Source organism: Cuculus canorus, chromosome 2, assembly GCF_017976375.1.
Source record: "Cuculus canorus isolate bCucCan1 chromosome 2, bCucCan1.pri, whole genome shotgun sequence".
NCBI lineage: Eukaryota > Metazoa > Chordata > Aves > Cuculiformes > Cuculidae > Cuculus > Cuculus canorus.
The window spans coordinates 81,972,415-81,986,200 of NC_071402.1; the positions used below are offsets into that span (position 1 = coordinate 81,972,415).

The window sequence follows — 13,786 nt, forward strand, 5'->3', positions numbered from 1 at the left end:
CCTATAATAGTGTCTTCACAGCATATGGAAACTGTTAGTGGTGCTGCTGTGACAACATACTTTCAGAATAAAATAAATGAAAACAAATAATGTATACTGTTGCCAGCTTAGGGGGAAAAAAGCTTCAATAGAATATAATGTGTAGCATGAAAAACTTTTCTTTTTTTTTTCCCCCTGAAAACGGTCTTTGTACAGAGGGCATTTGAAATGATGAATGCATGTTGCATATGAAATGTAACAGAAAAAGAGTTCTGTAGATTTTTATTTTTCTGTTTCTAGAAGGCATTACTTCTTGCTGTGGTAGTTTAGCATTATTCATTTTTTATTGTCCATTTTGCCTGTGTACACTACTACCTCCAGCTGTTTTAGAGGTATATTGAATCAGGCCTGCGTAATAGCCTTTTACTCCAAAGGTCCTGAAAATCTATTCTCTGAGGCTTCAAGGAATGATGGAACAAGCAGCTCAGACAAACTTAAGCAGCAGCTGGTTATGTTGCTCAAACAGTTCTGTCAAATTTTGTAGATTGTCTCATGTGACTTCTCTGCCTACAAAAATCCTTCATTCTACTTGTATAAACCTCTTTTAAAAGTATTTTCTAATTTTGCTGCTGGCTTTTGTAAAGGATGACTGATGTGGGTTGTACGAAAGGAGCAAGACTTTACTCCCGTCAGACCGCATTATGAAACTGGACTCTGCAACAAGTTACCATTTTACTGATTTCAGTCATGTATATTGCATGCATGCCAGAATATTTTCTCATATAGGAAATCTAGTAGCTATGCATATTGCCTGTTCAAGACTTTTCACTCTGCTGAAAATCAAATTTTAAGAAAAAGAGTCACGTTATTTTTCCTGTCAAGTCATGTGCCAGTTGACATGCTTAATTTACCCAACACTTTGCACTTAAGTAATGCTTAAAAACACAACCCAGAATCAAAACCAGAGAAAGCCCAGTGATTATATAGCTTAACATAAGCATTCAGACATTCCCCTACAAAGCCTGTGTAGTCTCTATGTGAGTCAAAGTGTGAATCTTCCTTGGAGTTTCAGGTTGGGCAACATCAATGAGAATGACAATAATAAATGAGCAATGATTGTTTTAGCTTTTCAGCTAAAATGACTGATAGAGCTTATTTCTCAGCTCCAAAAGCATTCAGGAAACAGAATTGGAAGTGAACTAACAACTCATACATGCTGCGTCAGAGCTTCTAAAACAAAGATGGTTCCAAAGAGCATAGTGGGAAGAAATCAGAGCTGACTGACAGGTAATAAGTCGTATTGACTGAAATTCAGCACACATTTATAGTTCTTTTGACATGATTAGATCAATTTTACTTTTTAAGGCTCAAAAGCTGTTCTGGAATTTGATGTTCACTTAGAAAGGGAGAATTTTGTTTTGTTTCTTCACACTTGCAGTTTACAGGTGAACCATCATTTACAATTTTTTTTTTCAATTTTGATGAGGATAAGAAATGAAAACCACCATTAAATCTCATTACCAAAGCAACCATTAAGAAATAACCCACGTTGCTATGTAAGTACTTAAGCTAAATGCATAATGACCTTCAGCAAAACAGCTGTAAATCGTATTTGAACATTTTTTCTAATCTGTCACCATACATGTACTGTGTTTATGCAAGATTATCCTCTCCTGCTTTTTCTTTGTCTGTATTATTTTCAGTTCTCTTTGGCAGCTGGTGAAGTATTACACTTCAGTTAATCATGTCAGCATGAATCTTATTGGCGACAACACTGAAATAAAAGAGCTTCTTTCTCTGACATAAATCTTTAATGTTTTCTCACAAAAAAAAAGTACTCGAGATTACTTATAGCATTCTTATTGGCCTAAATTACCAAGACATTTCAGTTTTTGTCCTGTGCAGGTTATAGGGGGACTGATGCCTCCCTGTTTAGGAAAAATCCAAAGACGACAGTTCACGATTACTTGTTGGTATTTTAACAAGAGTGTAATAAGCAAAAGAAAGGATACTGTAAATACAAGCTGATGTAAAATTGTTACATCAGCTACAACTAATAAGCCTAATAATTAGCAGCATCTGTTGTATATGCTTCTAAAACTGGAAAAATGCTGTTTAACACAGTAGTAAGATGTATTCGTGCCATTCTTAGCTGCTGCTCTTTGCCCTGCAGGGGACTGGGATCTTTTGTAGGAAAGAGAAAGATGAGGCTTTGTCATCGTTTGCTCTAATGCAGGTCACACACAGCTTGGTACAGTCTGGTAAAACATCAGTTGTGGCAAGGCTTCTTCCATCCTCAAACCCTGTACTGAGTTAGGGTTTATGGTCCCTTTAGGTATAGCATAATCATTCTTAAAAATTCCTGATTGCCTGCCGTGGATCCTGAAGTCTACACCTAGCAAGAGCTGTATCTCCTCAGACTGCAGAGAACCTGGATGTTCAGGGGTCCCTAGGTCTTCAAGGGAAAATGAGCTGAAGCAAAACCCCTTTTGAGTTTGATCCTGCCCAAATTTAATCAACGTGATAGAGCTGCCCCAGATCTGGCAGCTGCTGAGCCAGAACTCTATCAGTCCTTCAGGTGAGCTAATGACTGAGTTTTTGAGGCTGTCCTCTTTCTTTCCTGCCTAAAGGAAAAAAAAATAAAAAGGTCATCATACCTGGTTTAATTTTTGTATACTGAAAAATTCCAATTTAACCATTTGCTGCTTTTTCTAATGATAAGCTCTTGTCAGAAAGCTTTCTAAAAATAAACCTCCTCATTGCACATCAGAGTGTAATTCCTCAAAACAAAATATCCCCCTTGCTGGAACAAGGATTCAGGAAATGGGAAATGCCTGTTCATTTTCCTCTCTGAAGATATTTAGATGCACAGCTTCTGTGTCCAACGAGTGCTAGGAATAGCAGAGAAAATAGGGAGTATTCTGTTTAACAGCATAGTATGATCCTAGAAGCCAATGTTTGGAGACACAGACAATTAGATATATGTGTGTCCTAATACCTAGGCAAGAATAATACTTAACATTCTTTGGAGAATCTTAAATTTCCTTTTATATGGTGGCACAGTTTCACTATGAAGGGAAGAATATGCTCATTTCTAGAACTTCCTCAAGTTTATAACTAAGAGTTTACCCTAGATGATATACAGTTGAATTCTGACAAGTGGAGGAGACCAAATCGAGTTCCTGAGTAACCGCTGTAATCATACTATTATTACTGTATACGAAAGATCCTACCTTTTCACTTCCCTTTCCACTGGTATTGCTCTATAGAAAGTCATGACTACATGATCATCTGTGTAAAGTTTAACTTTATCAATGTGTTTGTGTGTTACACAACGTGATTCCTGGATCTCCAAGGGCTTAGATGGAAAAAAAAACAGTTCTAGCTGATCAGCTTCATTATGTATTATGATCAATAGAGAACTGTTCAGCTAATATCTAGTCTCCCAATTAAGACATTATTACCAAAAAACCCACCCCAAAGTCAGTAAAAAATGTCTGAAAGCAAATGAGAAAAATGTGCTTAAGGAGTATCATTGAAAATCTTGAATCAAATGTTTTCATGTAAGTTCTAAAGTGATTATAAAGAATTATCATGGTGTAGTATGCTTATAGAAAAAGGATAGTTTTCAGGAGAAAATGTCTTTCCTTCTTCAGAATCTCAGGCAGCATGTAATTGACATTTATTAGGTAGGTCCATTAGTAATATTCCAGTGATCACACCATCTTCATGAAATAAATCAATACATCTATTCTACCTATAAAATATAAATTGCATTATATATGTGAAACCTTAACGTGATAAAAAGTATATTGCAAAGGATGGAACACAGAGTTTGTAATGCTCTGTTTAACACCTCTCTTTCTTAAATATCTTGTGGGAGCTTTTTCATATTTTCTGTATTACTCTGGCACGAAATATAATAACACAATTTTACTACAGTTCATTTACTCTTAAGTACGTGGTCAAACCATTCACTTTAGGATCTAAGCCAAGTGCTCTAAATCATCTGAATTGGAAGAACCTTTTTTCTCTCCATCAGCTAAGGGAATCAGTTTCCTGCCTTTAGTCCTCTAAGTCACACCTAATCTGCATGCCTAAAATCACCTAAACAAAACATGCTCGATATCTGTATTAATCAGAAGGCGGCCTGTGAAGATTTGATTTTCACTTGCTCGTTGGGTACTGTTTATGTAATTGGTTTTCCCTAAAATATATATTATATTTCTTCACTACGTTGACACAGTCTGAAGCATATTTTTTTTTTAAAGAAAAAAATGTGGAATCATCAAGTACAAGTGCATAATAGTTTAATGTTCTTTGTTTTAAGTCTTGGGTTACTGTATGTAGTTTCCCTAAAATATCAGTATCAGAGAGTAGATGGAGATGCATGGTGCTTTTTAGCCATCTGAAGGTTACCATGGATAATTTTATGCACTCAGTCTAAGTACTCTCTGTTTCAAATTAATAATTTCTTCACCAGTCACCACAGAAAGCACATGGGAGTGGAATGAATATTACGATTTCTGCCAAAGGTTGTTGAATTTCTATGAACTGTATTTGTTTACACCTTCTATACAGAAGGTAGAAGATGTAAAATAGTGTTATTGATGATAATAATCTACTAGGATGATAATAATGTGTTTAAAAATAATTGACCTATAAATCTTTCTGTTAATGATCAATTACCACTTAAACCTGATGACGGGGGAAAATTAACTGGATAAGTGCAGACTAACAACAGACTTATGACCAACAGATAGTATTTAACTTCTAACCACTATTGTGCTCATTTGTATTTCTTGGAATATTGCTTACTGTGCAATTAGAACATTCTGTTTTACGTAGTGACAAATTACCTATATTTTTCATTGATTATAGGATAGTACCAAGAAACAGCTATATGTGTTTTTATGGTCTGTTTTGCAGCGGATGGTTCAGTTTCTCTCAGTTTAGACTTTTAGAGAGGTTTTTGTTTCATTCATCAGTACTCCAAACAGTCCTCTGAATAGACTTTGCTAGTTATGCATTTTTGAGAGAAACCTATATATTGTAGCAAACATAATGTTTACTATGTATTTAGTGCTTTGAGAATCTATGGTAACTGAATATTTCTCCCTCCAGTTTATTTCTCAGGTTTTTTTCCTGAAACAAATGTTTCACCCTCAAGATGCTTGATGATCAAGATCATGCAAGAGTGACAGCTACCAAAAAAAGAAAAAAAATGTTTCTAGGGAGCTTTTACCAAAACTACATTCAGTCTTGGAAGGAAATCAGCTCTTACTGGAAGTGCTTCGAGAGTTCTGATATGGAAAGGAATAAGAAAAAAGTAAGAGAAAGCTGGCGTAAGTGTAAACAGAAATTTGTATGGGTGTTGAATTTTATGTTAACTCCTTTATGTTGCACACAGCAAATAGTAAAAGAAGGTCACTTAAATGTCAGGTTCTGCAACCCAAGGTGGGCTGCTTGGCCTCGATTGTAAAGCATAGGCTTAAAAAAGCGACAACTTTACAAAGAAATTTCATGTACTAGCTGTACTCCATGGCCTAGAACTAGCCAGTATAGAATGCCCTATTTCTGTTACTAAATTCTTTAATCCACACCAAAATAGGTCAGCTTCATGGAAAGTGACTGCAGAGAATACTTTCTTCTCTTTACAAATACCCCATAACACCTTGAATTTCTCCAAGAAAGCTTTACCCGGTGCCAGTCAAAACTACGTCCAGTGAGTGTGCTAAGACTAACAGTACAGATGATTTTAATGTCTAGGAACTTTCCCTGGCAATCTCCTGTCTTTCTTTCAGTCTTCAAAACAAAACAAGTCACTATATATATACTTTTAGTCTATGTAAAAATGTCTATAATCACACTGATCAAGTGGTATTATAGGAAAATTCAAAGTACAGAGACTGGTTGTCAAATGTGTAGCTAGCTCAGATGGGTCAAATAGAAGCAGCAGGCAAGGGTCACTGAGCTGTGTGACAGTGTAGTGACCAAACCAAGGAAGATCAAGCTATAAAGAGGTTTTCTGGGATGGTTAAGACTCATGATCCCAATATAGCAAAATGTGGAGAGACTCAGAACTGGAAGGAAACAACAACAACAACAAAAATATTTTCACAGTGTTATTATTACTCAGGACAAAAAAGAAAATGTTCTGAAGAAGGAGGAGATGGACACACTGTAGTTAGAAGATGAAAATGAAATTAAGGATAAATTTGTGTCTCTTTTACGAAAAGGGAAACAAGAATGCATGTTGAATGAAAGCATAAGACAGGATGAGGAGGGAAGAGAAGGCCAAAGAAGAAGACGGACACACAGATAGTACAAAGGTGTAAGACTTGGAAGGAACCTGCATTAAAGAGGAGTTATCCTAGCTCTTCCAAAGTGCTCCTCTGATTCCTATTAGAGCATTGTGCAAATACTGGTCTGCCAGTATTTATTCACACACTGATTTGGCTGTTGTTTTGCTGGCGTTAAAACTGTATTAAGTGACTCATTAATATAAAATTATAATGACCTCTGTGTGGTTGCTGGTTTCATGATTGGCTTACAATTGCATGAGCTCATTTCTGGACTCTTTTCATTCGTGTCTTCCATCACGCTTCAAAATGGTTGTTTAAAATATACATTTAACTCAAAAATACAGTTTTCGTTTACACAAAACTCACAGGTAAATAGAAATCAGACTTGCTTAAGATTTTGTGACATTAAAAGATTCAAGCCTTATTTACAAAACCAAGCTAGTGCTTTTTGTGTGTGTGTCTTATGGCATAGTGGTTAGAAATTTAACAGAGACAGACTAGACCAGGATTCAGCTTTCCCCCCTTTTCTAATTCAAAGCGAGCTCTGACTTGCTCACTCCCACCTAATCACTGCCTGCAGGCTAGTCTGAAGTGAATCTGTCTACCTGTCCTGTGTAAGTATCTCCCATTTGGCATAAAACAAGTAATTAGCTGCTGGAACTGAATCGGGGCATCTTGTCTGCCAGGCAAATTCTTCAACGAATGAAAGACAGATCCATTTTCATTCTGAAACCCAATGAAGATACAAGTGCTGCACACAAGGCACAACAACTTTTAACAAGAATACCAAGAAAAACCCATATTGCCCTATCTAAATTGCAGTGGGTGGAATAACTTCACAGGACATTGGGCAGACTTCTTAAAATACTTAACTAGGCAGATTAGAGCTCTGAACCTTAATCTCAAGTAAATTTTCTAGGAAATTGTCCAAGTAGGGAAGGAATAAATGTTCCTCTTTAGTTGTTTTTGTTTGTTTGTTTGTTTTTTCTTAAATAAAAACCTCTGCTTTCATTATTTTAATTTTTAAGGTTAGTGAATAGAATAATTTGTGGACCAGAAGAACGTTTACTTGCAGGCAGAATCTGAACCCAATTTTGCAATAAAATCTGAGCAAGACTGGCTCAAAGCCATGTGAATGCAATCAGCCACATTTAGTTTACTGAGTCAACAATAGTGACTTGCTTTTATATAGTAAAACCTATATTAAGTAGTATATGTGCTTCCCTAAATATATAAATAAATAGTTTCATGTATCATGCAAAGGCTGTATAACTAAGACAAAAAGAGGCTAGCTCTCTTTTATAAAGATCTTTTACTTGCAATGAATTTCCTGAAATTGCACCAATGATTTTTTTTTTCTCTGCTTCCTGAATTACCTGTTTTGATGGCTTTCCTGTTTAAGATTTTTTCCTCTGTTGTCTCCAGTGGATGATTTAGTACATTCTGAGAAAAGCATTGTACTAACCACTCTTGAAATCTAAATCCAATTAACTGCAAAATTCTACAGTATGGACAGGCAGATGATGCTTAAGATCCTAGGAATGATCCTTCAAACTCTTTTAAGGCATAATTATCAGAAAGATGAACAGCTACATTTCTGTTTCCAAGCATGTTAGCATTTCTGGAAATTTTCCGTGTTCTTTTATGAAAACTAACTTGGTAGCATTCACTGGGTTGCTTCTGGAAAGATCAGTTACAGCAAAAACACCCAATACTTGTAATGTCTAGGTGTTGCTCTACGGCCATCTGACTATTTTATAAGTGGATGCAAACCAGCCATGAGATAATTGTTTCTGACCATCGTGCTTTTTTTAAAGCCAAGATGTGCACAAATAAACAACATTCAAGTATTGAGTCCAAACAATTCATTTTTCTTCCATTAAAAAAAAAAATTTTTAATCATTCCCCTACAATATTGACTTCTCTTATGAGCTGTAAATGACAAACAATAGCTTTAGCCAAATAGTTCTTTTGAATAAAAAAAGTAAATTCAGGCACCAGCACTTTAAAAATACCCTCTTTAAAAATAAACCTAAGTTACATCATGAGACACCTGAGTGGTCTTTTATTTGCTACTATCAGAATAAGAGCAGTAGAGATTTTAAAATTCAGTTGCCTTTCTTTTCTATTAGGGCTTCAAACTCTAGAAGTCATATTAAAATAAAAGGACATACTATTACTTTGACTAAAATAATTTGCATGTGCTTGTATTGCTCAGCATCTAAGGGTTTATTTCTCTAAACTGCTTTCACAGTCACTTTGTCATCAGTGAACAAAAGAAAGAGACAGGAAAACTGATGCACAATAACCTTACAAAACATGAATCCACCACTTCACTTAATTGGTTTGATTCCATAAAGTATAATTTATACCAACTAATTATACAGGTTTTGTCATTTAAATGTTGGAGTAAATATGTCCCATTCATTCTCTCCTGAAACCTATTTTAAGAGTCGGAAACAAGCCACAGTTGTCCTTTCAGCTAGCTCAAACTGGTCTAATGCTTGTTGCGTTAAGGTTTAGCCCATTATCTTCTAGGAAGAATGTGCTGAACTGTCTTTTTACTTAACCAGCCATCGTGTATGTGAGTAGCTGAGAGAGAAAGGCCATCAGTTGCCTTCTGGACCAGGATGCGTGCCTACAGAAACCCCATTTTTTATCTACTCTTCTCTGGTAACATTGTGTTATACCAAATTTTCATTTAATTTTTTGAACATTGTTGCTATGGCAGAAAAAGAAATATCCGTTCCAGTCTTTGCCTTATTTTTTCTGTGTTTGACAAGAATCAGACTTTGGTATGAAACATTTATTTTAATATTTATGAAAAAGTTCTCTTTAACAATGAAACACGCACAATAATGCAGAAAGTCAGTGTAGTAATGAAGTGTCAGGCAGACATAAAATGCACTTTTGGAAATAAATTTCTACTACTAAAATAATTCAGATTCATTTTTTCTTCTGCTTATAAAGAAAACATCAGTTTTCTGAAGTAGCTCAGTTTTCTGATATGTGGGCCAAGAGATACCTGCAGGTCAAACAACTCTTGACAGAAATATATAGTGTTTAGAGGTTTCCCCCTTGTTACACTCCTCATTACTGTGAGACACTCAAGGTGGGAGTTCCCCACTGAATATGTTCAAAAGCACAGATTCTAAATAAAAAATTCCATGTTCAGCAGGATAGTCAGTGTTTTTTTTATCATTGGATGCTGATATCCCATTCAAACCTGCCTGTTTCCTGAAAGGACGCTTGATGAGATGAAGGTGTGCCGTGATGCATCTCTTTGGCAATCTTGTAATGTATTATTTATCAATGTAGCTTCTTCTAAGTATTAATAATATATGTTCTCCCATTTCTGCTGTGATTCTTTTTAACTTCACTGAGCTCAAAAAATAAATTTAAACTTCATTTTGTGATAATTAATATCTTCTTTGATAAGGTAGTCGGTAGCATAGCATCTTTGGTATAAGCCCTTTGGGGAACTATGGTCCTGATGACGTGATGCAAAAACATTTACCCTGCAGCAGTTAGTGTTAAAGGACCTTCAAACCCCTCTTTCAGCCTGCACTTGGACTTCCTGGCTTGTTGACTGATGATGAGGAATGTGATAGGGGAGGTCTCAACTCCTAGCAATCGTGAGGACTCTTTAGGTCTTGCCAAGCCTGAACTTGATACCCACCTGGACCTGATTTTTAAAGCTTATTCTAAAACATAACTTGAAATTCTGCACAAGTATTCTTTCAGCTAGGGTAGTCAAACAAATGACAAACACCTTTTCCTGGCAGGTAGTTACTCTGAATCGCTGCAAAGCTTTCAAAAAGTAAAACTGAAAAATATTTTTACTCTATTAGAAGTAAAATTCATACTCGGCTTTTTTCTATCAATTATCTCTTTTAGCTCTAATTAGCCTTGTATTTCTGTGAATTTCAGGCACACTATACATCATCTCACATACCACTTAACCAAATGGGATTGGCTAAGTAAATTCTCATTAATCATTATTTTTGCTTGTACTATTTTGATTAAGCAGAAGTCCTTAGTTTATGAGAATATAAATATCTTGTCTAACACAACCTCCCAAAAAAGAATGTTTTAGGTAACTGTTTGCCTTGACCAAGCTTGTTCCTATACACTGGAGTTCCCATACTGACATTTTAGCTTATAAGTCATGCTAAATGTTTATTATTTCCAATATAAACATGAACCTCCAATATTATTCTCTTCTGTTTTGTTCAGACTCATTGCTATAATTCAGTTCTGTGACATTTTATATAACTGCAAGAAAAGGTTTTCAATCCTATTAGCATGCAAAGCACAGGACAAGCTTGCATCTTGTGACTTTTTTTGCTCCTTCATAGCAACATTTGGGCAAAGACGTCACGCCAACAGTGTATGCATTAAATGAGATCTCAAGGCAATTTTATTCAGAGGATGACACTTTCCATGATTTCTCTGTATCATGAAAAGTGTCTGACATTATGTGGGACTTGCATATTTTTACAGCACCATAGTAGTTGAAGGCATACAATAAACCAGAAAATTCCTAAGGCCCCTAACAGCAAAGAAGGTGAAATATAAAACTGAAAATGGGAAAAAAAGACAAGGGCACTGGGCCCAAAGAACTTACCAATGCCCTGAATTTTTCAGTTTACAGGCAGTTATATTGCATCTATGGTACTCTTCAGAAGCAAGGGTTACAGCAGAAAAGAAGCAACAGACAGCAGCAGTGGATGGTTTAACAAGCATTGAGGACAAGGACAGTGAGAATGTCGGTTCAAAGAGATGCTCTGGGATGATTGCTTGCTGACCAGATTTGGAGCATATCACAAGTGTTTTGACAGGATGTCAGGAAACGAAACGAGGTGCAAGTGACTACAGTCCACCCAAGCTCTGACAAAATAAAGGAAGACTGGATGGAGCTCTTAGGGATGAAATTCAGGCTGGCAAGTGAAAGCTGAAGTTAAGGATATTCATTGCAGCATACGCTCAAATTGTGTCACTATGTACAATCAAGGAAAGAAAGATGGAAAGGAGAAGCTTTAAATGCCTGGCTGAGAAAAATGTGTAAGGAGAAAGGATTCACATTATTGGAAAGTAGGTAGCACTTGCTAAAGAATGACTGACCCAAGAGAAGATGCAAGATTAATTTGGCCACAGGAAAAAGAACTTCAGAAAGTTTAAAAACTCTTCTATGACCATTGTGATTCTAGCTGAAAAGTTCAGGAAATTCTGCATATGTTGGAAAACATACAGTTCCAAGAAATGCAAAAGTACATAGTTTGGATAAAAGATGCAGGCGTCAGATTTCTGCATTCTTCACTGAAGAATGCTACAAAAGCTGATGGTAGTCCACTGAGAAATGCAGAAACGGTAGATTACACGGAATCAAATTAGAGTCCAGTAAAGAGGAGAAAGAAGGACACAATGTAAAGCCAAGGGACAAAAAGAGAATTAGTACAGCTAGCTTTAATGCCAAATGCTAAATATGAATATCAGCATAATAGGCACATACAAAGTCTCTGGAAAAATCAGTCAGGCAAAGCAGTACCAAGGAGAAAAATACACAAGAAAGGCAAAGCAGACCTTATCATTGGAGGAATAATGATGGTTGTTAAAGGAAGCTCTAAATCAAATAAGACTTGAAGAAGAGAACAGTCTTAACACTAGCTGGTTAGGAAAAGTTCTTTAGATCCTCTAAATTTTACAGCAACCGTAATGAGTTTAAATGCAATATCTATGCAGGAGCATTAAGACTCAAAATTACAAAATTACATGATGGTTGCACTCAGTTAAATAAATTAAAGAAAAAAAAAGTGCAAATAAATAAAACTGAGGAATATTACTGTAAAAAAATCTGAATGGGATAGCTGAAACAGTTAAACCATTGTGGGTGCTGTGGATGCTATCTAGGGACATCGTTTTGAAGACTGACAACAAATGCTTAGCAGTCATTAAAAAAAGCAAGTCTGTAAGGATAAACAACACAGCTAATAAAAACAAAACACATTTTTCAAAAAAAATGAAGTTGTGACTCAGGAAGGACAATAGAAAGAACCATAGAACCCACTTTATCTATGAAACCACAATAAAGAAGACAAAAAAAGGGTTTAAATAAATCTCCAGAAACAAGCTAATAATAATCATTTCTTACAGACAGATGAAGGCAAAAGCCTCAGAGCAACTCTGTAAAGCAAACCCAAAACTGAGATATAGGAGAAGTGCTCAGAGAAGACAAAATGTAAAACTTCACACATTTTTATTTCGTGTTTAGCATAGAATAGCAGGGGAATTTTTCTGTCCTGGAACCCTTCTTTATGGGGCACTCATGAGAAAGTTAAATTAGCTATAGAAGCAGTTGTGGAAAAAGCAGACAAAACAGTAACAAATCATTTGAATTAGCTGTTGCATGCCCAAGAGCCTGAAGGATGAAATCAGTGAACTATTGCACTGGGTAATATTTTGTTTCACAGTGCTTCAAACCACTGTGGAACATGAAGGCTTGGAGGTGCTAATATAACATATGATTTTTTTTTTCTTTTTTAAAGATTTCCAGGGAGTTCAAGGGAGCTAAGGATTGATATGACTGACATGCACCAGGGCAAAACAGCAGAAGCGGGATTAAAGGACTCTCGCAGAATATCCTATACCAAAAAAAACCTCAACATGTCTTTTCTAAATAAAGGTCACGTTTTCCAACACTTTCAGAATTCTTTAAAGAGGTCAAAATGCAGGTAGATACATAGCAATGTTGTGAACTCTGAAATTTTACATAAATTTCAAAATAATGGGGCAACTTGCTGTAAGAAAAATCCTTTCCGGGTCGTTAAATAGAAAGTCACCACCTGGGGTAAAAATCGATAGAAAGTGAGGAAATGTTCTGGACTACTGTTTGGCTTGTTTTTATGCATATCCTCTAGATGTTAGTGTAAGAGAAAGAAGGCAAGGCCAGAGGGACCTTTGTCCTTAAATTGTTACTCTTACATGCCCGCAGAAATATGAAATATTTTCATATCAAGAAAAAGAAGAATAATTTTTATATGAGGGAAACCTGTGAAGTTTCAGGTGTGGTTTGATACCTAAGAAGCATTTACAATATACAAAGTGAGATTACAATTCATGTGTAAGAAGACAGATACAAAGCAAAAAGCTGCCACGATCTTACTGCAAATTCATAGAAATGGTCTAATGTGAATTTGACTTACTAAAAACTTTTAGCAGCTAATTGTTTTGACAAAGTTATCAAGGTTTATGCTTGATTAGTTTCTGCATTTGAAAGGTATAGAATAAATAAAATTTCAATGACTTGAAGGAGCGCAGTAAGTGACAATCCTGCTAATCATATACAGACTATAAAATTCTTTAAATTAGCACACTTCTTAGAAGTCTCATTTAAACTAATTGATATGAAAAGTTACAAATTGTCAGTGGATGATCACTATTTTCAGGCTGTGTTTTCAAGGATAGATATAATCTTCTGGGCCAAGGCATGTAAAAAATCTGTT

The 13,786-nt window shown here is 35.7% G+C and overlaps 1 protein-coding gene across 4 annotated transcripts in view; it reads right to left on the reverse strand.

Moving 5' to 3' along the window:
- The window catches only part of CDH12 (cadherin 12), a 544,062-nt gene that overhangs the window by 56,443 nt on the left and 473,833 nt on the right, over nt 1-13,786 (reverse strand). The gene's annotated exons all lie outside the window — the stretch shown is intronic.